The sequence below is a fragment of the Lissotriton vulgaris genome, chromosome 6 (genome assembly GCF_964263255.1).
Source record: "Lissotriton vulgaris chromosome 6, aLisVul1.2, whole genome shotgun sequence".
NCBI lineage: Eukaryota > Metazoa > Chordata > Amphibia > Caudata > Salamandridae > Lissotriton > Lissotriton vulgaris.
In genome coordinates this window covers 1,767,815,451-1,767,841,828 of record NC_141694.1, presented here as the reverse complement: position 1 = coordinate 1,767,841,828, position 26,378 = coordinate 1,767,815,451, and the positions used below count along the sequence as shown (strand labels likewise).

The following is a 26,378-nucleotide window of genomic DNA, read 5'->3' as shown; positions in this document are numbered from 1 at the left end:
TGTTTGTGTTTCTTACTGCGTCATGGTTCAAAAGCCCTGAAGAAGGCCTTTAATCTTTCGGTATAGGATGAAACGTATTGACTATCCCTTCCTGGGACAAAGGTAGAGTCAAACGAAAGACCAAGTAATAAAGTAATCAATGTGATTATACTGGACTTCTTCAAGTTATGATATGGTTTAATGCAGATTGAAATTACCACAAAATAGCAATTACAGCTGAATCTGTTTATACAAGCATATACTTACTATAATGCATATCTATACTACTATTATAAAGGAGGAACTTTGAACCTTTGAGGCGGGTAAACTCGGGAACCACAGCGCCACTCCACACACCCGATACATTGTTGTAATCGTGAGGGTGTGCAGATGGACATAGGCTATATAAACGTAATAAATATACGTTATTTAAAAAATGTACCGAAAAAAAAGTAGTCCCTTGGAAGAAGTGCAGGCCGCGACGTGCATGCTGACGTGAGGAGCGCGGGGAGGAACGGCGTCCAGGAGCGCGAGGAGGACCGGCGGACATGGCGTGGGGAGGAGCGGTGAGGAGCGGCGGACAGGCGGTGAGGAGCGGCAGACAGGCGGTGAGAGCGGCGGACAGGCGGTGAGGAGCGGCGGACAGGCGGGGAGGAGTGGTGAGCGGCGGATGAGGTAGGTTATTTATTTAATTATTTAGGAGCGGTGAGCGGCGGAACAATGAAGCAAAAATGACAATCGTGAGCAAGAGGAAGCAAACGAAGCATTACAAAAGTGAGCCAAACGGTGCATTACAGGAGGAAAAAGTTACGTGCGCAGGTTACAAAAGCGTGCATCGTGAGCAAGAGGAAGCAAACGGAGCATTACAAAAGTGAGCCAAACGGTGCATTACCAGAGGAAAAAGTTACGTGTGCATGTTACAAAAGCGTACAAAGTAAACATAGAGGTATAATACTGCATTACAGGAGGAAAAAGTGACGTGTGCAGGTTACCAAAGCGTACAAAGTAAACATAGAGGTATAATACTGCAATATGTGGAGGAAGGCTCCGGGGGACCCACGGACAACGTCGGGGCGGGCAGGGACCCTGAAGCCTAATTGCTCCCGGACAACGTCGGGACGGGCTGCTAGTAATTATATAAAAGTGTTCAAAATATGTAGAAATCTACTTGAAACATATGTACTAGATTGCTGTATTAAAAAAATAATTTGAAGGCACTCGATCATTTTCTCTTGAGAGATTGGTCAATAAGGAACAATCTTGAAATGTGAATTTATACACGAACCCTGACTAAGCCAGGAAAGCGCTCTATGACCCTTAAAAACAAGGTCTTTTTTTTATATGTGATCTTTCATTACCAAATGGCGGCACAACAGTACCTTGCCAGGGCCGACTGGGGAACCAAAACCAGCCTAGATGCCATAGTCTGCCTCTCTCATTCCATCAATCCATCCGCCCCCCATCTCGCTCCCCCCCCAGCCCTCTCTGGTCACATTCTCTCTACCTTCCCCCTAAATCCCTCTCATTCTCATGAAGTCTCCAGGCACCTGCTGCAATTAACCTCGGGGAGCTGGGACAGCGACAGGGGCACTGGAGCTGCCCTGGCTTTCAAAACCAGCGTCCAAGGGCTCCGGCCGGATGGGAAAATGCCCGGTGGAATAAAAGGCCTGTCCGGCCCTCTGGACCTTCCCTTATTGAAGTACCAGCTCTCGAGACAGTCCAAAGCCTGGAGATATGCGGTACGTCTCAAAGAAAGTCTGGGAAAGAGGGATGAAGGGAAAGTCCGAATACTTGCTGGAATCACTCATTACTCTTGGATTACAAACTCTCCCACGTCACAGCCCATAGAGATCCCTCCTCAGAGGCACAGAAACAAGCTATGGTGACCTTTGACCAACCCGCAGACAGCCCCTTCCCTGGAATAGTGAAGAGGGCCAGACACCCCTTACATCTTCCTTATAATGACCTGTTCTCCAAACTCAGTATTCTCACTGCCCATGAGGGGGAGGGGGATGGGCACACAGGCACAATGACAAGATTAAACAGAACCAGGAGTAATATATATATATTGACGACGGCTAATGACTCCTTCTTGTAAGAGTAGGCGCCATGTTTGACAGTAAGTTAACTGCAAAAACTCCTAAAAGGAACTCAGCATACAGGGTCCCACCGGAAGTGACCCAGCATGGAAAGCTGTCTAGGCCTCTTATTTTACGTGGTATTAGGCAAGCAAATATGCCAAAGTTAAAGCAAAAACGTGGGATATTTTTCCATTACTTATGGGTTCGCTCAGGTTAACACACCTAGGGGTGTGCCCTTTGCACTCTGGTTTTTCTTGGTTTTAAATTTTAGTTCTGCTTTTTCTCTTCATCCTTGCTTTCCAATAACTATTATAATCACATTATAAACAGACACTTCTGTTTTTTGGGGTCTTTTTCGTTGATTATTATTTCTAAGCATGGGCGAATTTAGCGAATCTCGCGTTCGCGAATTTTGCGGATTTGCGAACTCGCAATCCGCAAAATCTGCGAATTCTCGTGAATTTGCGGATTTTTTTTGTGTGTTCGCGCGGGTTTCTGCCAGTTTGCGAGGGTTTTGTACAATTTCGCAAACGCGAACTTACCTGTCGGGTCGCAAGTTTTGCGAACTTGTTGTTTCTACGTGTCCAGCCTGTGTGGGACACTCTTCTTCATCACTGCCACTCTCTGTCACCACTGCCACTCTCTGACTACTCATGCCACCCTCTGGGCCACCCTCTGTTTCATCACAGCACCCTCTGGTTGTCCAATGTACATTATTGTGGCAAAGCAAAGCACACCTTCCCTGCCTCAAGTGACCTGAATTAATTTGGGGCTGATTAATGTGTCACAGAATATTTTTTTAGCTGGCACCTGCTTCCTTAGTGCTTCCTGATTAGTGATCTTTTGCACTTGCTAAGTGCTTTCATTGTTGCAAAATTAGTTACAACACCTGCCCTGCCCCAACTGACAATAATGAATTAGGGGCTGATTAATGTGTCACTGGATTTGAACTTCCAGCCTGGCTCCTGCTTGTCTGCCTTAGCTGTAATTCAGGACCTTTGTGTAACTATTCTGAGGGTCAGAGCAGGGTCACATAATAGTTGCAAGTAGGCAACTGAACTCTGGAGGGGCCTCTCAGGAAGCACTACAGGAAATGGCTACTAATGATGAGCTTGAACTTTTGAACCTGGTAAGTAGTTTCAGTTTTGCTAAGATCGTATTTCTGCAATTTAGCGCTTATTCGCGGGGCGCGAAGTTGAACTGGGAAGCCGCGAACTCACGCGAACAGTGCGAGCAAGCCATAAAATCCGCTGCTCGCGGATTTGCGGATTTTGCGGGGAATTCGCGAATCTCGCGGATTGCGAATTTACCGAAAATCCACAAAATCCGCGAGCGTAACGGATTTTCCGCCCATGCTTAATTATTTCTCCCTTTGTTTGATCTTTTTCACTTGCTTGCAATTTGTAACGATTCGATAAATTTGTCATCTGGACTGTTAGTTTCCATACGTTGTCAAAATTACTTTTATTCTGTGATTAACTGAATTAAATGTGAATGGATGGTGGTCCTAAACTAGACATTTTTCAAACTCGCAGCCTTGAAAAAGTCATCAAACGACGAAACACGTGTCGGCTGTCCCAATTTTGGATCGTGTTTATATTGAATACCTAAAGAAACAATAAATGCTTTTGGACACTCAGATTCAATTGGTGTCTTCATACTATGGACTCTTATTCATTAAATGCCATCCTTTGTTTCCTTAGACAATGCTTTTGGACGTGTCGGGATGACTGGCCTTGTTTCAGAAACTTTAAACTATAGGGGTTACGTCCGTTTCGGGGGCCCGGTAGGACGTGAAATATTTTTTCAAAAAGAATTACCTGGCCGCCAGTTTTGGAACTGCTGGTTACTCATGCAGATTTGGGAATACAACACATCACGTCATTGCATTTTATTTTCACAGTTGTATTAATTCAACTTAATTTCAAACATCCTTTCATTTTTTTTTAAGGTTTTTGAAGGTTTCAATAACAGCATGGTGCTCTGGAAATATTAGAAATATTTGAAAGTTCTTTCTTATATTTGTGTACCTCTAGTTTGGTGACAGGGTTTGTCTATCCATTTGAACACGCGCTACATGGCTCTTTTGCATTCTTACATTCATCCTGAAACTGTGAGGTGCAAGCAGTATTGTCTGACCACTGTCACCTTTGTTTGTTTAGAGGACCTAGAGTAATGGATGCGACTGCTAATGAACTGAAACATTCCACAGCAGCAGCACCAGTTTGAAGATGTATTGGGAAGCTGCGTCAGCTTATCAGATGTCCAGAAATGTGGACCAGCAGCTGGATGTTCCGGAAACCATTTGTAACTGGCTGGCTGGAATTTCCAAGGAGGAGGCAGCCTCGTCTTGTCCTCCTCCCCATCAAGGTGTATGAGGCGAGGGCGTCTGTTGACTCTCAGCCCTTCTCGTGGGAGGAGCCGGAGCTCACATTGGCCCCGAGTCCAGGGGCGGGCGGTGCATCCAGTCCAGTGTGTCTGTTCTGATACATATAGGAAGTTATTTATTAAGTGACAAAACGGAACCACAAGTGCCAGAAATTGAATACAAAAAAGCCTGCCACACGTAAAAGTAATTACCGTCTGACATGGGAAAACTTGGGAGTTCTGGAAGCTGCCACGTGTCTGGTCTCAGAGGACACCTTCCGCCGGCCCTAGCTTGAACACAACTCTGCATACTGGCCACGTTCTGCTGCATTTACAACGCTAAAAGCAAAACTACAACTCCCACAATGCAAAGGGCTGAAAGTTGGCTGACGGGACTGGTGGACAGGGTCCAATCCATGCAGACATGTAACCCCTGGGGAGGTCGGTCCTCTCTTCTCTGGCACGCATGCACATACCAGCAGGTCGTCCCTGTGACAGGTGACATTCTTTCTTTTGTGTGATTTCCTTCCGTGACCTCACCTGTCGCCTGTAGAATGAGGAAGCGCTCGGGGTTTGCGGAGCGCAGGGGGCCGGCGCAGTCCGAGGGCGTGCAGCGGACCGGGCCACTTGTGTGCAGGCTGGAGGCAGGAGGTAGGAGACAGCGGCTCGCGTGAGACCCAGGGGAGAGGCAGCGGACACCTGCGGCCGGCACAGGTGAGCAGCGCCGGCCTGGAGCAGACCCCCCTCCCCGGGCGTCAGGCTGCAACGCGTCGAACACACTCCCCTTGGGTACCGCGCCCCGTGCTGACCCACACCGCGCAGAGCCGGGCTCGCTGACCTGTAAGTACACCCCTTTACTCCCACAAACGTTGCTTCTTTTACTACGACAGTCTGCACCTTTCTCACTCTTAAAGTGGGGGTTAGAAAGGCAGGAAACAGACATTGCACTCTAAAGGCTCTTTGTGTACAAGATAGGAACTGTTCGCGCTTGTGAATCTATTATTATAAACCTGTCGGATTGTTTCTTGCCCTCGGGACACCATTTCTAGAACTTGGAGTTTCTTTAAAAAAAACTCTTATTATTCGTGTAAAGAGAAGGCGTAGACTACAACTCCCAGAATGCACCAGTTATTTACGTGCAGCGCTCTCAAGGTGCCCAGGTTCATGCGTGAGGTCTCCGCCAGTTCACAGGTTTTATTCGCATTTTGGGATTTGTAATAGTGTTTTTATAACAGGGTCGCGCGGACTATAATTCTAAGAATGCAAACTAAAAAAAACTGCATTTAACCTATTCACGGCTGACTACTCTACATTTTTGTGAGCCAAGGACTCGGTCAGAGGTTTCAATGGTCCAGACACACCTTGGGTGCTTTGCGGTCTGCTGAGCTGAGCCTGCTTGCTTTGCAGTTTTATGCTCGTGTTTTATGTGCTGCGGCCATCAGCAGGGTGAGCTTAATCTAACAAAACTGATTTTCCAGCTGTTATTTCGCCCCACCCCTGGGATGACGTCATCCAGAAATATTCACAGCCCTCTCGTCACAGATTGTGATTTTCCGTTAAATTTGGGAATGAGAGTGCAAAGACCGGACGACCTTCACCGGTGCAAACGGGGTCAGCGTGTCTTTGGGGTCGGGTTGGCTGTTCCTGGGCTATCGCAGCGCTATATTTATCTTGCAAACTTCCTTATTGAAAGCCAATGACGTTTCATATTTATCTAATGAGCGCAGATGCTGAAGTTTATACTGTGCACGTGTAGGAGCAAATGTATTATTAACCATTAATAAGTACCACGCCTTTTTGCCTTAATAACGGATAGTTTTTTGGACGCTGACAGAGAGGTACTTATTTCATCTTTCTGCGAAAGGCTGAGCTTTGATAACGCAGCACTTTCTTATTGCACGCCTGTCAGTGCACTTACCTCGGCGAGCGTGTTCTTATTGTCTGTTAAAAAACTTTGTGCATTGTCTTTTAGAATTAATTTTTGAAAAATCATTTCCCTGGGTGCTAACATCTGTGCCTCAGCTTCAAGAGTGGTAAAAACGTATTGTTGCGGTCTGGCCCCATAGCCACAAGGATGGCGCCAACCTCTCAGAGTCCGGCATTGCCATGAGGGCATCACCTGTGCCCCAAGGATGGGCTATGTGCACCCACTTATGTCACATCTGCCTTCCAGCCGGAAGTGGAGCATGTCAGCACCCACCCCTTCTGGTGATTGACTGCTCGGGGGGGGGGGGGGGGGGGGGGGGCAATGGGCCCGATGGAGATCTGGCCTTTAGCAGAATTTACACACAGAGGGAGGGGGTGTCATGCTATGTTATATAGGGGTGTTCTATAGATTCGAGACGGGCTTGACTCCTCAGTTAAGATCGTGAGTAGAGTCATGCTGGTGAGATTAGAGGAATGGGTCGAGCAGGATGGCATTCTGGCTGACAGGCAGTATGGATTCAGGAAGGGTCGCAGAACACTCGATCAGTGCATCAATCTTGATTTACTGATCCGGAAATATACAGAAGCAAAACCAGGCTCCCTGTACCTCTGCTTTGCAGACCTGAGTAGTGCATTCGACATGGTAGACCATTCTATCTTATGGCCAACCTTGTTAAAGGTAGGAGCACCCGAGGGTATAATTTTCTTTCTCACTAGGCTGTACGAGAAATTGCAAACTAGCATGCGCTTTGGTACTAAAGGAGAATGCACCCCAAAATTTAGTGTTAAAAGAGGAATTAGGCAGGGCTGCGTACTAGACCCCTCCTATTTATCTTATTTATTAATGGAATTGATGCTATTTTAAAAAAGGTTAATGCAGATGCCCCACAGATTAAAGGGGTCCCGGTACCGGTGTTATTATATGCCGATGACGCTGTTTTACTCTCTAGAACCCCTGTGGGATTACAGCGATTAATGGACAGTTTTTCTTCCTTTATTAAAGACAGAAAATTAGTAATTAATAAAGGGAAAACACACACTATGACCTGTGGGGCCAAAAGTAGACTGTCAAATGGCTTTTTTATAGATAGTGAAAAGGTGCAGCAGGTTGACAAATTTTGTTACCTAGGCATTACCTTCTCTAAAGACAGGAAATGGACTAATGAATTTAACAACATCCGGAACAAAATGGCAAAGAATGCCCACGGTATCTATAGATTTGCTGCGAAGGATGGGGATCGCCGTACAAGGGATATGCTCAAGATTTACCAGGCTAGATGTGTTACTATAGCGCTGTATGGAGCAGGAGTATGGGGCCACAGCTGTGTTCATAATTTACAGCTGGAGGAAAATCTATTTCTAAAAAAGCTCCTATTTTTGCCCACTTCAGCTCCAACTGAACTGAGTCATCGAGAACTAGCCACCAATTATTTAACTGATCTGTTATCCTTTAGGCCATTGATGATTTGGCGGTCAATTTGGCTGAAGGATGAGAAGGCCTTTAACAGATCAATTATTGATGACTGTTTACAATTGCATAAATATCGAGAGATACCTTGGGTTAAATATGTCGTTGCCTGTTTTTCAGACATTTTTAACTTGAACATTTTAATTGATCCCAGTGCAGCATTAAGGAAACCTAAAGCTGAAATGAAAAGTATAATCTTGGCATATGCGGGCTTTTGCCACTGGATCTATGTCCACTGTCATGTTTTACAACAGATATAGCCCAGTGGAGGGTTTTCATTTGTACTTAACCATGGTAACTAGGCATTCACATAAATTTGTGCTAACCAGACTTAGATTTGGTATGGCACATCATTTTAGTGGCCCACCCAAATATCAAGAAACACCCAATTGGGCCATGTCTGTGTGATGGTGTATCCATCCAGAGCACTTTGCACTTTCTGCTGTTTTGTACACTGTACACAAATTTTCGTACTACTTTTTTGAAACCCATCTTGTCAAATATGGTGTGCGTACAGTTAAACATGCTATGACTTTAATTTTTAACTTGCAATCGGCAGATGTATGTTTTTTTACTGCAACGTTTTTAAACTAATGCATCAACTCAAGGAAAAATATGTGTGTTTAATGCATTTTGATTGTTAATATTAATTGTAGAATTAGCTCATGAATTAGGAAATGTATGTGTATGTTTAATGGACTGTTATATTCTGTTTTGTGCTTTTATGGTCATATACATGCACCGAATAAAGCTTCATGAATTGAATTGAGACGGGCTTGCGAGAATAGTAGACTTTAAATTACCATTATCAGCTAATAACCAAGATCTTGGAGGAGAAATAAGAAATATTTTTAAACGCAGGTCAGGAGGATTTTTGGAAAGATATTAAAAAAATACCTTGTGCTTTTGGGGGAAGCATTCTCAGATTACCTCCACGCGGAATTGTTGCATTTATAAAACGAAAAGAGAAGGAGGAGTTTGCTTAAATGAAAAAAAAATCATATATCAGCCTCAGAACAGGAACAAGTTCTTTTTTCACATTTCCCCTCTATCAGTGTAATGCTCGGATCTTCTGACATATAGGAATTTTTTAAGTCAATTTGTGTTTCACGTCTCTAGTTCACTTCATCATCATCAATGAGCGGCAGTAAGGCACTCTGTAACGGGCCATTACGAACATTTTTTGTTATTTATATCCTGACTGGGAGTAGGTGTAAAAGGGTAACAGCACTTAATTGCAATGTTTAAATATTTTTAGACATATTGAAGCATTGCCAATGTAACTAATTGTGAAAAATTGAGGGGAAGGCGATGATTTTTAAAATCATTTTTTATAGAGGGGCTCATCATTAAAGAAGTTTGAAGACCACTGTTTTAAAGACTACATAAAGGTTTATTATATTTTATTTCTTTGCAATAGCACACATGCCTGCCAACTGTTCCTTCTTGGAAGGGAGGCAGGAAGCTTCCCACTGAGACCTGGAATTTGGGATTCAAAGATGTTTTTCCTTCATCACTCCTAAAAATGTGTTCTGCTGGATGCATTGCAATAGAGGACATGCCTTTTTTTCCGAACCTAGAGTGATTGTTAGCCTAAAAGGATGCCTGGAGTGATGTCACAGTCTGTGGTCAGATGCTATGTCCCAGTTCGACATTTGTATCCACGAGTGGTGTCACAGGCTGAAGTCAGGCTCCAGAGTGATAAACCTGGATTCATTCCATCGTGCATGAACCTGCCCCCCCCATACTGTAGTCTTGTGCCAGGAACCACATGTGTCTGTTCTTCTAGCAAACCACTGTAACAGCGGAAATACTCAGTTTCAATTCCATAAAAGACGGTCTGTATGGTTAAGAGTGCATCCCGAAAAGGTGCTATTGCAGCATGGAATGAGAAATACTCCATTTATTGTAGTAGAAAGTGTATCGTGCTGGTGCAGGAAAGTGATTAAAGTGTTTTTTTTATGTTCATTGACATTCTGTTGTTATCCACAGCAGTTATGAATGATCACGGTTTGACATTGTATTTGTCATAGTTTGTCGGTGGACGAGTAACACACTTTTTCTTATTTTTTTCTTGGTTGAGGAGTGTAAGTTGATGCGGGATGTGTTTTTGTTTTGTGCATGGTAACCAGTGTGGTGGTTTTAGCATGTCCCATATAGTTGTGCTTGATCCTCACAAGCTAGATTTGAAAAAGCTCATGTGTGTGTGGACTCACTGCGGTTATCCTATAATTTGATGGAAACACATGCATTTGCAAGCTCACGGAGGTCCCTAGATACTCAAAGAGTAGATTTGATAGACGTGCAGGCTCAGGGAGGTCCCTGGGTACTTAGACTAGATGTGATGTACGTACATCCATGTGCAAGTTCTACAGGCTCAGGGAGGTCTCTAGATACTTAGACTAGATTTAATGGACGTACATCCATGTGTGTACCCGCTTGGTTCCTAGATACTCAAATACTAGATTTGATAGACATGCACCCATGTGTGGTCTCACAGTGGTCCCTAGATACTTAGACTAGATTTGATAGACATGCGTCCGTGTGCTGGCTTATGAGGGTTTCTAGATACTCAAAGACTAGATTTGATAGACTTTTTCAGCCAACAGGACTAATCTTGCTGGAACTTGTAGTTCCTCCTTCTCAAACAATCAGTGTGGACCCACACACTCCAGTGTTCTTAGTACTACTTGCTGGAAACCACAACTGGCTGAATTCACTCTCAGATCATGGGGTCAGTCGGCTGGTAGTCAACAAGTCATCAAGCCATGTGAGGGGCTGGAGCTCACAGATTAATGTCCTGTTGGGCTTTGCTTTGTCTCCATGTTCCATTATGCTGGTCCTATTTTGTGTGGCTGGTTCTCTATCAGTGGAATGGAAAACAGTGCATTGTGTCTGTATCTCTACCTGAATCTGCAAATGTCCCTGAGTTCTCTGTTTTTCGTTTAGTCAATAAAGGTCCTTATCACAAGTGGGCCATTAAATCCTGAACCCTGCACAGACCCCCGTTTTTGCATGTGCTTGAATTATGCCCAGGTCCAACCTGCTGAAAAACACTTGTGGAAATACGCCCATAGCCTGACATGTGGATGTGATACTACATTCTCGTGAACAAACTCGAAATCGGGTATTCACCACAATCAGGAAATACCGCACCCTCTCATTTGGGTCCATTTGTGATTGGGTCTAAACTGTTTAATTTGACAAGCCCTTTTCAGTATGCACATTTCAAACCTGCAAGTCTAGCAGGAAGATCCCACAAAATCTGAATGGCCGTAAATGGATTATTAAGGGAGCAAAAGTTAGGGCAGAGATGACCATTTATGAAACTGGTTTTCGAAAGGATTTAGTAAGCTATTTCATCTTCCAGCGAACGCATCCCCTGCCCAAGTAAGGTTGGAATTCGGACTTACCAATCAACACTATGCAAGGCAAGGTCACTGTATAAAAGTATGGAATCAAATAAAAATGGCCACCAAAATGAAATATCGCACCTGTTATGGAGAGAATTAAATAACGACACCAACTCTACTGCAAGGCTCTATCTTAGGGAAGCAATAAAGGATTTTGCGGTCATGTCGGTATGGGAAAATAATATAACCAAGACATCTTTTAAGAAAATTATTAATAAAACCGCAAACCATCTATCTATTCTAAACAATAAAGCTATCCTTACTAAGAGAAAACACGCTTGGGCGACAATAAACGGTTATAAAAAGAAGGATATTCAACAATATCTGGTAACACCTTGTGTGGTAAATAAAAATATTACCCTGTCGGAATTTCTATACTTAACCAAAAGGTCATGCATATAATGAGAGGCAGAGTCCGTGGTGTCCGATTCAAAAGGGCTTTAATTCAGTAACTCGAGTTAAGGGAGAATCGGGTTCCATCACCACTAAGGATCAGGAAGGATCGTCATCTGAACTTTATTCACAGAGTACATTATTTATACTTTAAACATACATTAACTTGCATAGAGAAGGTGGAGCGCTCCAGGCGGAGCAAGCGAAAGAGAGAGATAAGAGCACATGGGCGTGAAAAGGGCGTGTAAGAAGGCATACACGTGGGTGTTCCCTTGAGGAGTCATAGGTGTGTCATAGGTGGGTGGATACATGGAGGGGGTCTGCATGGTCAGCAGGAACCTTTACCCTACTTGTGTGCGCAACTTGGTCATGACGTGGAATTGACGTGTAGCTGGGGGGAGCTGACTTTCATGCTAGTAGAGAAGCCTTGAATGTCAGGACGACCTGCACTTCTGGTATTATCTGATATCTTGAGTTTGGAGGATGTATTATCTGAATTAAAGGTCGCTCGAGCAAAGGCTGCTCATCACTAAATGCTAGTGTGTGCATATATTTCTTCGTGCATTGCGTGGGGCCATGGGCCTTCTATGGATGCGAGTTCTGCAAATCACTTGAATGGAGACAGAAAGGCTAGGCCCTATCTTCTGCAGGCGGGTTATGTTTACCTTCTTCATTAAGCAGGAATGTATTTCTGTGGAGCAGAGCAGATAACTGGAAGCAAAATACTGTCTTGGCAGGCCGGGCAGGGCACCTCTCGGCTGAGCAGGAAGTATGTGAGAGGTCAGGGATACATAGCTAAACTGCAGCTTTCAGAGTGTCAGGAGGCATGGAGCCTGAATTCGGGTCCTGGCTCGGCTGAGCCACAAAACGGGTTCATCTCGACTTTTAAACGTGCACCATGCAAATGCATTGGCAACATAGGCCTCAGTGCAGAGTTAACGTTTCTTTCATGGAGGGCTTGGTAACTGACATTCTAACATTGGACGGAAATGCAGAGGCATTATTATTACAGGCATGAGAGGGGAAGTGCATGATGACATGGACATACATAGGGTACATGCAGGGGACACATTGGCCACATAAAATTTCTATTTCCTCATTCCCTCCTTGTCCCCTACTGTGCCCTTCAGGACACATCTATATTCATGATACCGTATATCTGATCATACAGCATCATTTGTTCGTCTTTTTTCTTTTGTATACGTGGATGGGGAATACAGGCAGTGGCACACAAGCCGCAAATCGCCGGGCCACAGTGCAGACAGAGACAGCAACTGAATATAACGAGCAGTATCATTCCTAAGAACGACAATACTTTCCATCCCCATGCTGATATTACACTCCAGAGCCAACCGGACCAAGTCCATGTGCCTGGGTTTTGGTGTATCTCGTGAGCTATCTTGTGGAGTCTTGTTATTGCTGCATACACGGATGGCGCGTTATTAGGAATAAACACGCAACAACTGGAGCCGATCACTCTACAAGCCCCGCCCCTATCTGCCAGGATGACGTCAAGAACAAGGCGATTCTGAAGAACAACAAGTCTCATGGCAGACTGCTCCTCCGTCAAGTTCGCCAGAGCAGATGCAGTCTCATTTACTACTGCTTCTAGAGTTCTTGTTAACCTGCGTATTAGTTTACTGTTTTGGACGGGACCTATGAAGAAAAAGAATCCTTTATTGAAATCTGTATATTGCTCCCAAGCTGTCTGTCTGATCAATCACTGGGGAATCGGTCTCCCTCTTGTTTCTAACATGCACTAGTCGGGAATCTCGATGATAATGGGATGGGGCTAGAAAGACGGGTGGCAGCAGGAACGCTATATAACACGTCCCACCCCAGTCTAAGGGCAGACGTACATAGGCTGTCTGACCGCAAATGAAATAGGAATGGCGGGAAGCTTTGAAAGTAGACTTTCCTTTATCATTGAACTCGACTACAGTATTACAATCACTGTGTCCCAAATGCACTGACCCTTTCTTTCTAACGCACAATTCACCTTTTACTGGTAAGACTGATATGAACGGTGGACCTGTATTTTTCTCGGACTGGACATTCAGAATCATAAAGTTAAGGGAAGCATTTTCTTGTTCGTACACTTCATTTTCTAGATCGGTCCCTTTCCTCTGGGGAAGACCGTCTTCGTCTGGAAAACATGCCTTATTCATTACTTTATTCAAATCTCCCCAAATCCAATCGCCCTGGAAAACGGTGAACTTTCTGTCTTGTGATGACATTAAAGCAAACCATGCTCCGCACGAACCATTGTGCGAGAACGGAAAAGGAAAAAGGGGCAGAACTCCCTTCGTTTTCTGATAAGTTGGGAGTCGGCCACATACCCAGCAATTCGTTACATTGCTGGTCTGATGAGAATGGTGCAACATTCGAATAAAAGTATTGTTGCGCAGTGCTAGTCGATATGACAGTTCATGGGGTGGCAGATCACTGAATGTGTGCTCTACAGTGTCATTAAAGGAAGAGTGTATATGTGAGGCAATAGGAGGAAAGAAAACATGTAGTGTCAAGCTGATACATATAATCGTTATACTTAGAAGAAACATAATAGCAGAGTTACTATACATCTACTGCGTAAAATCTTGCAGTATTTCTCTCTCATCTTGCTCTTTTTGCTATTCTGGTCTACGATCTTATACATGTCAGGAACCTGTCTAACCGATTCACCACCTGGTGGACTTAAACAATTAAACGCTGTCTGACTTACTAGACCGTAACTTAGACCTATACTCCTGTTGCGGAGTCTTTTCTAGAAAAGGGGGCTTTGAGTCATTATTGTCGGGGCAGTCTTTAGCTTTGATCAAAGTTCCGGAATCTCCAAAGAATTTTTTAATGTGCTGGGCGTGGATCCAACCTTTGCGTCCCTCGACCTTGACGGCAGTCCTCGTGGTAAGCAGTACTAACTTCGGTGTTCTCCAGCGCCGCTCAAGAGGGCTTGAACGATCAAAGTTCCGAATGTATACCATATCACCCGGGACGATGGTATGTTCTTTGACTTGGGTGTTGTCGGGGAAGGCGGCGGCAACCTGTGAACGACAAGAGAGTAGTGCAGACATCAAGGAAGCCAGGTAATCTGTCAGCATATTACTGTCAACATCAGTAATTTTCTTTGGCATAGGCATACCCCACATATTCGGTGGTCTACCAAAAACCACTTCGTAAGGGTATAGGCCTGTTCTGGAATGAGCTACCATACGCATGTAAAAGAGGGCAACCGGCAAGGCTACCATCCAATCCACGCCTTTTTCTGCACAGACTTTTGCTAATTTCGTCTTAAGTGTCTGGTTATGACGCTCTACAAGTCCAGCTGCCTCTGGGTGTCGTACACAATGAAATTTCCACTGGTATCCTAACAGAAGGGACATTTGTTTCATTAATTCAGAGGAGAATGGCTGACCGTTATCTGAGTACACGACACAGGGCAATCCGTACCGTGGGAAAAACTCTCGTACCAATTGCCTGGCGGTGGTCACAGCAGTATAATCTGGGACTGGGTACGCTTCTGTCCATCTAGATAGTGCACATACAACTACTAGGACATACTTGTATCCTCTACATCTGTCCATCTGGATATAATCCATCTGGAGGACTTCAAAAGGATGGTCAGGAGGATGAAATCCACCTTGTTCCACCGGAATGCCTTTGCCTGGATTGAACTGGCAACAAATCATACAGGTACGTACTTTGTTTCGCTGCTGCACGCAGGTGCTTGTTAAACCAAATATTCTGTAAACTGTCTAGCATTGCCTTTTCTCCTAAGTGTGCTGGACTATGTGCTGTGTTTATGATGACTTGTACCATAGAGTCCGGGAGAAACCATGTAGCTTTGCCTTTAGTCATCCAGCCCTGATCAGTCTGGACCCCTCCTTGTTCAGTCCATTTCTTTATTTCGTCTGGAGTGGCATGTGTCTGTATGTCGAGTACATCTTGTGAAGGATCCCTGACTGTCATGCTGTTTGTCAGTGATGGTACTTCTGTCTTTGTTGTGTCTGTTTGTGTCTGGGCTGTAAGTTTAGCTGTTCGGTCTGCCAGGTCGTTACCCTGGGAAATGGTGTCTGTAACTTTCGTGTGTGCTTTTCATTTCAGGATGGCTATGGCTGTAGGCAAATGTATTGCTTCTAACAGAGCCTGAATAAGGGGACCATGCTGAATTTTGGCCCCATGAGAGGTCAGGAAACCTCTCTCCTTCCATAACACTCCGAAGTCATGAACCACCCCGAAGGCATACTGTGAATCTGTATATATGTTAACTTTCAAGTTCTTGGCTCGTATCAGAGCGATGAGCTCTGCTGCTTGTGCTGACAGTGTGTCTATTCTTTGTGTCTCTATGACTTCAGTATCTGTGGTCACGGCATATGCGGCCACTAACTCTCCTTTGCTTGTTCTCATGCATGAACCATCCACATAAAGTGTCAGGTCAGGGTCTGGCAGTGCAATGTCTGTCAGGTCTTGTCTTGGTTTCGTCACTGTATTAATTACTTCCACACAGTCATGTGGTGCAGTGTCTACTGTGCTTGAGGGCAAGAGTGTAGCAGGGTTAAGAATGTTGCATCGTCTGATCTCTATGTGTGGCTGGAATAACGTCAGTTCATATCCTGTCCGTCTCGCTACAGTCAGATGCTGTGTCTGTGTCCTGTTCAAGAGAACTTCCACTGCATGTGGAACCTGTACTGTCAGGGGGTGTCCTAACACTATGGAGTCACTCTGTCTTATAGCTAGGGCTGTTGCTGCAACTGATTTCAGGCACGCAGGCAGAGCCTGGGCCACTGGATCCAATGTACTAGAAAAATAAGCACAAGGCTTGTGTTTTCTCGCTTGATCTTGTGTAAGGACAGATAATGCTGTTCCATCTCGTTCAGTGACAAAAAGCGTAAAAGGCTTGCTGTAACAAGGAGTCGCTAAAACTGGTGCTTGACATAAGGCTTTTTTCAATTCTTCAAATGCCAGGGTATGTTCTTGTGTCCAAGGGAGGACAGTCGAAGACGCTGCCTCCTGTGTTGTCAGCTGTATGAGTGGTTTGGCTAGATAGGCATACTGGGGAATCCATTGTCTGCAGTAAGAAGTGAGGCCAATGAAGGCCCGTACTTCCTTTTGTGTCTTGGGCTGTGAAAGGTTAGCAATTAACTGAATACGTTCTTGTGTCAGCTGTCTACCCCTCTTGGACAGCAAGTGTCCAAGGTACACCAGTTGCTGTGCACAGAATTGCAACTTCGAAGGGGACACTTTGTGCCCCTTGTCTGCCAAGAAGTGTAAAACTGTCAATGATGCATGTTCGCAGTCTGGTTCTGTTCGTGCTGTGATCAGGATATCGTCTACATATTGGAGCAGTGCAGTGTTGGTAGGCATGTGAATACTGTCCAGTTGTCTCTTTAATGCTTGGCTGTAAATGCTGGGACTTTCTGTAAAACCTTGGGGAGCTCTCGTAAATTTAAAGCTGCGTCCTTTTAAACTGAATCCGAAGAGGTCTTGGCTCTCTGGATGAATTGGGACACTGAAGAAGGCGTTCTTTAGGTCAATTACAGTAAAGAACGTCGCCTCGGAATCAATTGCAGTCAGTAATGAAGAAATGTCTGGGACCACTGGGTATTGAGGAACTATACATTTGTTCAGTTCTCGAAAGTCAATCACTAGTCTGTAGACTGGTGGTGCATTAGGGTCTGTTCGTTTAAGAATAGGGATGACCGGTGAATTACATACATTCGAGTCAGTCTCTACTACCACTCCTTGTGCAATGAGTTTGTCAACAATTTTCAGTAAGGCTATTACGGCATCAGGTGGTAACTTGTATTGTCGGATGCGTGGCAGTACTACTCCTAGTTTGAGAGTGACACGGTGTGGCGTAATGTGCATGTAACCTACGTCAGTCGGACTTGTGCCCATAAATGCTGTGGTACATTCTGGAGTCTGTGGTCAAAATCTTTCAACACATAATGTCCTTTAAAATCACGTAAGAACAATCGTACTCCTTCCGGAGAACAACATATAACTGCTCCTAGTTCTTTCAATGTCTTTATACCAAGCAAATTTTCTGGACATGACTTAGTAAGTAACAAGTCTGTGGTACGGGACAATGGACCGACTCCTAGGGAAACTGGCTTCGACACTTCGTTAACAATAGGCTTTCCTGAAAATCCCAGGGAGACATTCTGTGAGCCTGAGAGGGGTGCCCCTGGAACCTCGTCATGGCTGATGGTAGTTCTGCTCGCCCCTGTGTCAATCCAGAAATTTTCTATCTTTTCCCAATACACGACTATGTACATAGGGACCCTCTTGATCTACAGGAACCTCAATAAGGGGCAAGCCAACTTCCCTCTCTAGGCTGTTTCATGAGAACTGTTGGTATTCTGGATAGTCCGACTGTGTGTACTGGTACATTTGTTGTGTGGCTTGTTGTGTGGCAGCTGGTGGTGGGGGTGGAAAATTCGCTACTGTCTGTTGCGTGTTCTGTGGGGTGCTATTCTGTCTAGGAGGATGCGGTCGTTCTTTTGTCTTGCCTGTAGCTATATTGTGTTTCAGGACAGCACATTCATTTACATAGTGACCTGGTTGCTTGCAATAACAGCTCCTTTTAACAGGTGTCGTGCCCTTTTTATTCGCATTAGCTGGTACCGATTGTGCAACCAGCACTTTCATTTTCGTATCTTTCATGCGTCTCTTTTCATGATCCTGTTCCTCTCTAATTCTGTTCTGGTGATATTGTAACATTTGCAACATTTGGGAAGGGCTATTTGCTTGCCAGGTACTCTCAACCTTCAGTACTCTATTCTTGATCGGGGGTAAGGAATTCTCTACTAATTTGCTCACAAAAAGATGTGGATATGATTCACTACTTGGCTTAAGGCCACTATTAATAGAAAAACATTTCTCGAATCTAGAATAAAAATCACTGGTGTCCTCGTCTTGTTTCTGTTTACAGGCTGAAATAGCATCCCAGTCTTCCTTTTTAGTAATCAATAATCTTGGTAGAACCTGTATCAGGAGTTCAGGTAGTGCTTTAGCTTTTTCCCCAAGACCAACACCAGGGTGCCGGCCTTTATCCTCTGCTTCCAATTCTGCCCAACTTAACTTTTTCTCTCCCACCTCCCAGTCTTCCTCTTTAAGCTTTTCGTAAATACCAGCAGGCAACAGTACTTTCAATAATTTTATAATGTCAGCGTACGTGTAATCCCCTATGCGGAGAATGCCTTTTAATTCGCGATGGAACCCCCCCGGGTCTTTATCATGGCAGGGCAACATCTTTTTCATTTCCAGTATTTCTAGTTTCGTCAAGGGTGTGTAAACGTACACTGGCTGAAGGTCACCCGCTGCATTTTTGACAGGATGTACCTCTCGTAGGGGGTTCTGTCTGTCTATGTGCAAGCTCTTTCTGTCGTGGTGTGGGGCAGGAATCATGCACGTGGTCAGAGAAGTCAAGTACTTATGTCATTGGTCCAGAATGACATTAATTAATTCAGTACCTAGGTCTATCCATCTATCTAGAAGTATATCGTCCAGTAATTTATACAAGGGACCGGGATTAGAATATTGACTCTCGTACAACGTTATCAAATGTTGAACCATGTAAATACCAGCCAAACGCTGTTCGTTAGGTGGAAGGCTCAAAAAGGTCTGGGCCACTACATCGCTGTTATATATGTTAGAATTAGACACCCATTGAACGGCTGACCGGGGTAATTCCTGTTCGTGTGGGGTCTATCGCACTCTACCCGTCGTTTCAGTGCTTTTTCAGTAGCTTGGAATAGATTTTCGAGGGAATATCTTTCTTTTATAGAATGTCCCTGTTTGCGGTAGTCGAGGCACTTGGGCCTGTCAAACTGTCGTGCTTTGCCTACGTAATTTATTTTATCCATTTCTTCAGTTCCGGGCTCCACATCTTCTGATGGTGACTCATCTTTCCCGTCAGACTCTTTCCTGTGTAATTCTAAGATCTCTTTTCGTATTTTCCTGTACATACATTCTGTCTGTCCCTGTTTGTCATGCAGACCGGTAGCTATGTTGTCACTCCAATCAGTCAGACCTCTCTTTACTTCTTTGTCTGGTTGGTCTTGTTCCCTGATCAGACAGTTAATCAAAAAACGTAAAATCATGCTTTTAACCTCCATCTTTCTTTGTTCCATGGCCTCTTCTATACTCTCGGGTCCCTCCCCCGTTCTAATGAAATGGTATATTTTATCTAAATTTTCCTTCATGCCTGGTAATGTGATCAAATAGTCGACAGCGTGTCTTAATCTTAGTGAGTACACGAGCATTGCACCCTCACCTGGTACTGGATCGTATGTACAACGTGGAATAGTTACAGTATGCTTAAAGGGTGATGCTGTCATTTGTGGCGTTCATTGTAGCCCTAACCCTAGCAGTGCTCGTGTTGTTGGCGGTGTTCGTGGCGTTGTTGGTGGCCCCCCTCCCACTGCCCCTTGTCCTACGTCGTCTTTCACGGCCTGCGGAAGCTGCATTTGTAGAAGCTGGTCCCGTGATGGGGGCGGAGGGAAGGGAGGGAATTCTGCGTTTACATAGTCCGGTGCGGGCTCTTCTAGATAGGAGGAAATAAAAGCCTCAGAGGCTGTCGGCTTCTGTCTACGTACTCTAAAAGGTACTGGTGGTGGCGTATGCGGTCTACGGCTTTTATCTGAAGGGGTCACTTTAGCTAGTTCTTCTGTGAGGACGGGATAAATACCTGCAACGAGGGCATTTCTTTCTCTATCTGCTTGTTCTGCCTTGACCCGTTCCCCCTCTTCCTGCAGTTCTTTTTCTCTGGCTTTTTCCGCTGCCTGCTTACTTCTCTCTGCTTTGTGGAATTCTTTCTCTGTTCTCCTATGCGCTTCTTTACGCCATAACTCAATGGCATCTTTCTGGGACGGTCTTGCTTTCTTTTTCCATAGCGCTTCCTCTACTTTCATAATGCATTCAGCATCCCATGTTCCTGAGGCAGGCCATCTATACTTCTCTTCTAGATCCTTCGTGTAATCTACCCATAAGTCTAAAAACAGTATGGCATCTAGCCCGTGTTTCTGATACATAAAATGACCAGGTGTGTCTCTAGGCGGGATGGGAACTGCCTCTTCGAGTATCCCTTTCCTGGTCCCTATCTGACGTAATTTCGAAAACAGTGGCATGTTGGAACTAACATAACGAGAACACAATATACACAAAAAAATAGACTGAAAACAACCATTCGCACTACAACACTAAAACATTAAAAACAGATACATCCTAACTAGTACATGGGGAAAAACATGAACTTGAAAACTGTTAACTTTATGTACTGCATTACAGTACAACCAAACCCGTCTCATAAAGAGACACGTCTTTACCGTGCCTACCGAAAGAGACACGTCTTTACCGTGCCTGTGTACCCAGACACATCTTTACCGAGCTCAAATAAATGAACCCGTCTTTATGCGTTCCCAATAACGGTACTCACCGGGAAGCAGAACTTGAAGGCCTCGGAAACTCGATACTGCGTGACTGCGGTGCTGCTACTGCTACTGCGCATGCGCCTCGGAACAGGTGGGCCTCGGGATACCTCGGACCTTGCTCTCTCACGACTTGGGCTCTGGTTGGGATGGTCCGCAATCCTCACCGCCTCGTGTGGATGCCTGGTCGCAGTCTCCGTCTCCTCCGTGGGCCTGAGGGAGTAGGCAGGAAATCCCGCTGCCGTGTACACTTGAAGTCCGTCACGGCTGCAGAAGGGGGCAGGGCTGGACCTACATCACCGGCGCGCGGGGAAGGGGACTTGTCCCTATTCGGGCGCCAGATTATGTGGTAAATAAAAATATTACCCTGTCGGAATTTCTATACTTAACCAAAAGGTCATGCATATAATGAGAGGCAGAGTCCGTGGTGTCCGATTCAAAAGGGCTTTAATTCAGTAACTCGAGTTAAGGGAGAATCGGGTTCCATCACCACTAAGGATCAGGAAGGATCGTCATCTGAACTTTATTCACAGAGTACATTATTTATACTTTAAACATACATTAACTTGCATAGAGAAGGCGGAGCGCTCCAGGCGGAGCAAGCGAAAGAGAGAGATAAGAGCACATGGGCGTGAAAAGGGCGTGTAAGAAGGCGTACACGTGGGTGTTCCCTTGAGGAGTCATAGGTGTGTCATAGGTGGGTGGATACATGGAGGGGGTCTGCATGGTCAGCAGGAACCTTTACCCTACTTGTGTGCGCAACTTGGTCATGACGTGGAATTGACGTGTAGCTGGGGGGAGCTGACTTTCATGCTAGTAGAGAAGCCTTGAATGTCAGGACGACCTGCACTTCTGGTATTATCTGATATCTTGAGTTTGGAGGATGTATTATCTGAATTAAAGGTCGCTCGAGCAAAGGCTGCTCATCCCTAAATGCTAGTGTGTGCATATATTTCTTCGTGCATTGCGTGGGGCCATGGGCCTTCTATGGATGCGAGTTCTGCAAATCACTTGAATGGAGACAGAAAGGCTAGGCCCTATCTTCTGCAGGGGGGTTATGTTTACCTTCTTCATTAAGCAGGAATGTATTTCTGTGGAGCAGAGCAGCTAACTGGAAGCAAAATACTGTCTTGGCAGGCCGGGCTGGGCACCTCTCGGCTAAGCAGGAAGTATGTGAGAGGTCAAGGATACATAGCTAAACTGCAGCTTTCAGAGTGTCAGGAGGCATGGAGCCTGAATTCGGGTCCTGGCTCGGCTGAGCCACAAAACGAGTTCATCTCGACTTTTAAACGTGCACCATGCAAATGCATTGGCAACATAGGCCTCAGTGCAGAGTTAACGTTTCTTTCATGGAGGGCTTGGTAACTGACATTCTAACATTGGACGGAAATGCAGAGGCATTATTATTACAGGCATGAGGGGAAGTGCATGGTGACATGGACATACATAGGGTACATGCAGGGGACACATTGGCCACATAAAATTTCTATTTCCTCACTTGGACGGAAAAAAACAAGCAGGTGCTCCTTAAAGCCAGATTTGGAATAATGCCAGGCCTGTGTCACCTTCCACCGTGGGGGAGATCGGAAACCCAAACGCAATGTAGACTGTGCAATAGTGGTGAGGAGGATATTCTTCATCTTCTGTGCACTTGCCCTGAACTCTTGCAGGAGAGAAAAGCATTGCTTAAGTTTCCTTTCAAGGCACGAGGCATAAGGACATGCAGGCAGGCCCTGATAAAGTGCCTGCACTCGAATGATATCATTTTAAATGCTACCTTTGTAAAGTTCCTAATAATAGTTAAAAGGAAACTAGGAGTCGTACCTACTGTAAATATCTGACTACAAAGCTGATGCAATGTCATTTTAAGTGGTTTTATACATGAATATAGCTTTTACTGTTTTTCCTTTAGATGTGTAATATTGTAAGATTTTAAATAATCAACACAATAAACTACTTTGTACTTTAGTAAGCTAGTTAATACTTCTTAATGTATAGTTCAAGTAACAGGGTGTGTGTGTGCCCCACCCCCTTTACAATAAACCTTCCAGAATGATGCTGGCACAGGTGTGTTTGTGCCCTTTCAGGAGGCAAATCTTAAGGATTTTTGGGGCCTTGGGCAAAACATCTTTTGGGGCCTCCTGTTTGGAACAATTCTGAATACATTACACACAAAAAGGGAATAAAACTTGATAAAAATCATGATCTCTGGGCCACCAATTTGTATTTGGAAAAAAAGCAACCATGTTGTCAAACTTTTTTAATTTTCATGATCACATAATTATTTTTACAAAAAAGGCTTTGTTGGAGAAATGGCAATGGTAGGATACACAGACAAATGCCACACTTTCAGCTAAAGGTCAGAGCCTGCAGCCAACTTTGGTTGCTCCTGGCCAAAGACCACACGCAGCTGAAGTTGACCACCTGTATAGGGATGGGCACAATGCCTGGCCTTCACCCAGTCCCCAGGGAGCATATCCAAATAAGCGGCAGCTCCTCCGTTATGGCACAGGAGCATTGCCCCACCTGCTGCACACACATTCATAAAATGGTAATAAATAACATTTTATTATGTGTGGCAGGCTCACGCTGCTTCCGTGCGTAGGCAGGGGGTGGGGATGATTAGTGTAATTGCACTTACGTTAGCCTCCTGCCAGTGCGCATAGCAGATTAGCCGGCTGTCTACAGCCAACCAATCTGTCATGTGCACTTCAAAGGCTTCAATCCCAGGGCTGAAAACAAGCCGAGGGATTGCAGGCGCCCAGCCTCAAAATGAGCGCTGGGTTAGCTTGCTCCAACCAATCCTGGATCTGCACAGCTCCCGGATTGGTTGACTTCGTGTGGCACAAGGAAGGAAGTCCCTCCCTTTCAGCCAGAGTCCGAGGACAGCGCCAGAACGAGCAACAGCGACTGGAGCCTGTGGCGAGCAACATACATATGGTGAGTTTTTTGGGCATTGCGTCCCACCATATTTTTATGTTGCTGGCTGTTAATGAATCAAATGAATGTATGGCAGGTGAACAATGTGAAAAATAAAAATCTGAGAAATTAACTGAACAAAACATAGTTAAAGGTTCGTTATAAGTGAGTGAATATAAACCAGAGAAACACTTTAAATTTGTCAGTTGTGGTATGCAATGAACACAACCAATACCACAAGTCACACCACCCACCATATTTAGGTCTTGGTAAATAATTGTTTTTAACTAATCTTCACAAAGGGGTAGACTAAGCTTGGAGCAATTTCTTCGATTATGACATGGCACCAGGGATGTCATCAATTTTATTATTTAACATTGTCCTGAGTGATGTAAACGTGAGGCCATAAGCAGTGCATGAAGGGGGCGCATTTTATAGTTAGCTCAGCTATATATACATTGAGAATGTAATATATATATATTTCGCTTTGACGAAACGCGTCTGTTTTGGGTGCACGAATAGTCTAATAAAGGAATATTCTTCCCCCGAGAGTGCAGGTCAAATCTTTGTTTGCAGCGTGATATATATATCATGCTATCAACATTGGCGACCACATTCTGTTATCTTTTTTATGTAATTCGACTTAACTACGTCACACTGACGGGATTACAGACAGACTTCATATGTATACAATAAATCAGTGCCATCTTGTAGCATTTAAGTTCATACTTGTGACATACATGAGCATCGTTTCTTACAATTCATCTTTCTACAATTTTTGTTAGACTTACGATACAAATACTTTGATTTGATTTCTTTAAAATCATAAAAGGTTGGAGCGAACCACCTTAGTACACCTTAGTGTATCAAACAATTGTTTTAAAATTGCAATAAACACATTTGTTAGGACTATTTCTGTGTGAAGTCCCGCCCTATTAGGGAAGCAAACATCTGGATTTAATTAAAACTGTACACAAGCATACATGTTTCTCCCGGGTATAATAAAGTGCTTGTTAGACTTGTTACTTTTGATGTTCATTATTCCATGTTCCGATATTTTAACCATTGCTGATTCCCCCTCACTGTTATTGTGTCCACAGAAATTCGAGAATGCACCCGCTATCTTTAATTCTGCCCTGTATGGGCTTTCATTCAAATACAAATGCTACTAGGCAGGTGTGTTCTCTTTCTTACTCTGGGGTCTCAAAGCTTTTCTATCTTGCCCACAGATGGGCTTTTCTAAGAAACCTATTGTTCCCCTTGCCCTGCATGGGCAGGTTAACGCTACACTTATGTAGTGACCTCCATCTATTTTCTTTTCTTTATTCAGGGTGACTTTTCCTAGTCCCAAATCAGCTTTCATAGGTGAACCCCCAGTTCTTCCCTGCTATTCAAACCTGTTGGTGACTTTGTTTGTAAATCAGCTATATATCTCGATTCCAGTCTACGTAATCTATAATTTCGCTGAAATAGCCAAAAGATATAGTTAGGTGAATTTGTCACTGACAACATTAATGCTTTGAACAAAAAAAAAAACAAACACAGAAATTCACCAGTTATAATTATCAGAACTAACTAGAACTTACACCCCTGCCATGCACTGCGTATGACCTTGCATATTACATTACACATAACAATCAATCAATCAATCAATCAATGCATTTATAAAGCGCGCTACTTACCCGTGAGGGTCTCACGGCACTGAAGGGAGGGGGGTGCTGTCACTGCTCGAATAGCCAGGTCTTCAGGTGTTTCCTGAAGGTGAGGTGGTCCTGGGTCAGACGTAGGTGGGCGGGGAGGGAGTTCCATGTCTTGGCGGCTAGGGAGGAGAACGATCTTCCTCCGGTGGGGGTTCTGCGGCTCCGTGGGATGGTGGCGAGGGCGAGGCTGGTGGAGCGGAGCTGGCGAGTCGGGGTGTAGAACGTGAGGCGGTTGTTGAGGTATTCGGGGCCCATGTCGTGGAGCGCCTTGTGTGCGTGGGTGAGGAGCCTGAACGTGATCCTTTTGCTGATGGGGAGCCAGTGCAGGCTTCTTAGGTGGGCAGATATGTGGCTGTGGCGAGGGACATCGAGGATGAGTCTTTCGGAGGCGTTCTGTATGCGCTTAAGTCGTTTCTGAAGTTTAGCTGTGGTGCCTGCGTATAGGGTGTTCCCGTAGTCCAGTCGGCTGGTGATGAGGGCCTGGGTGACCGTCTTTCTGGTTTCGGTGGGGATCCACCGGAAGATCTTCCGGAGCATGCGCAGGGTGTTGAAGCATGAGGATGCGATGGCTTTGACTTATTTGGTCATTGAGAGTGAGGAGTTATGTTATGTCATGTAAATAAAATGTATACTGCGCGCAGCTGCCCCAGCAAAGGGGCGTCCCGGCGCTAAGACAGCCAAAAAGCCAGCTACCAGATGGAGTG

General features: G+C 44.8%; 1 long non-coding RNA gene across 1 annotated transcript in view; it reads left to right on the top strand.

Annotated features, from left to right (window-relative positions):
- Window positions 1–4,593: 4,593 nt before the first annotated feature.
- Window positions 4,594–26,378, top strand: part of LOC147709440 (uncharacterized) — a 281,205-nt gene continuing 259,420 nt past the window's right edge. The window contains exon 1 of the long non-coding RNA XR_015296598.1: window positions 4,594–5,267. This is a non-coding gene — a long non-coding RNA (uncharacterized LOC147709440). The remainder of the gene's footprint in view (window positions 5,268–26,378) is intronic.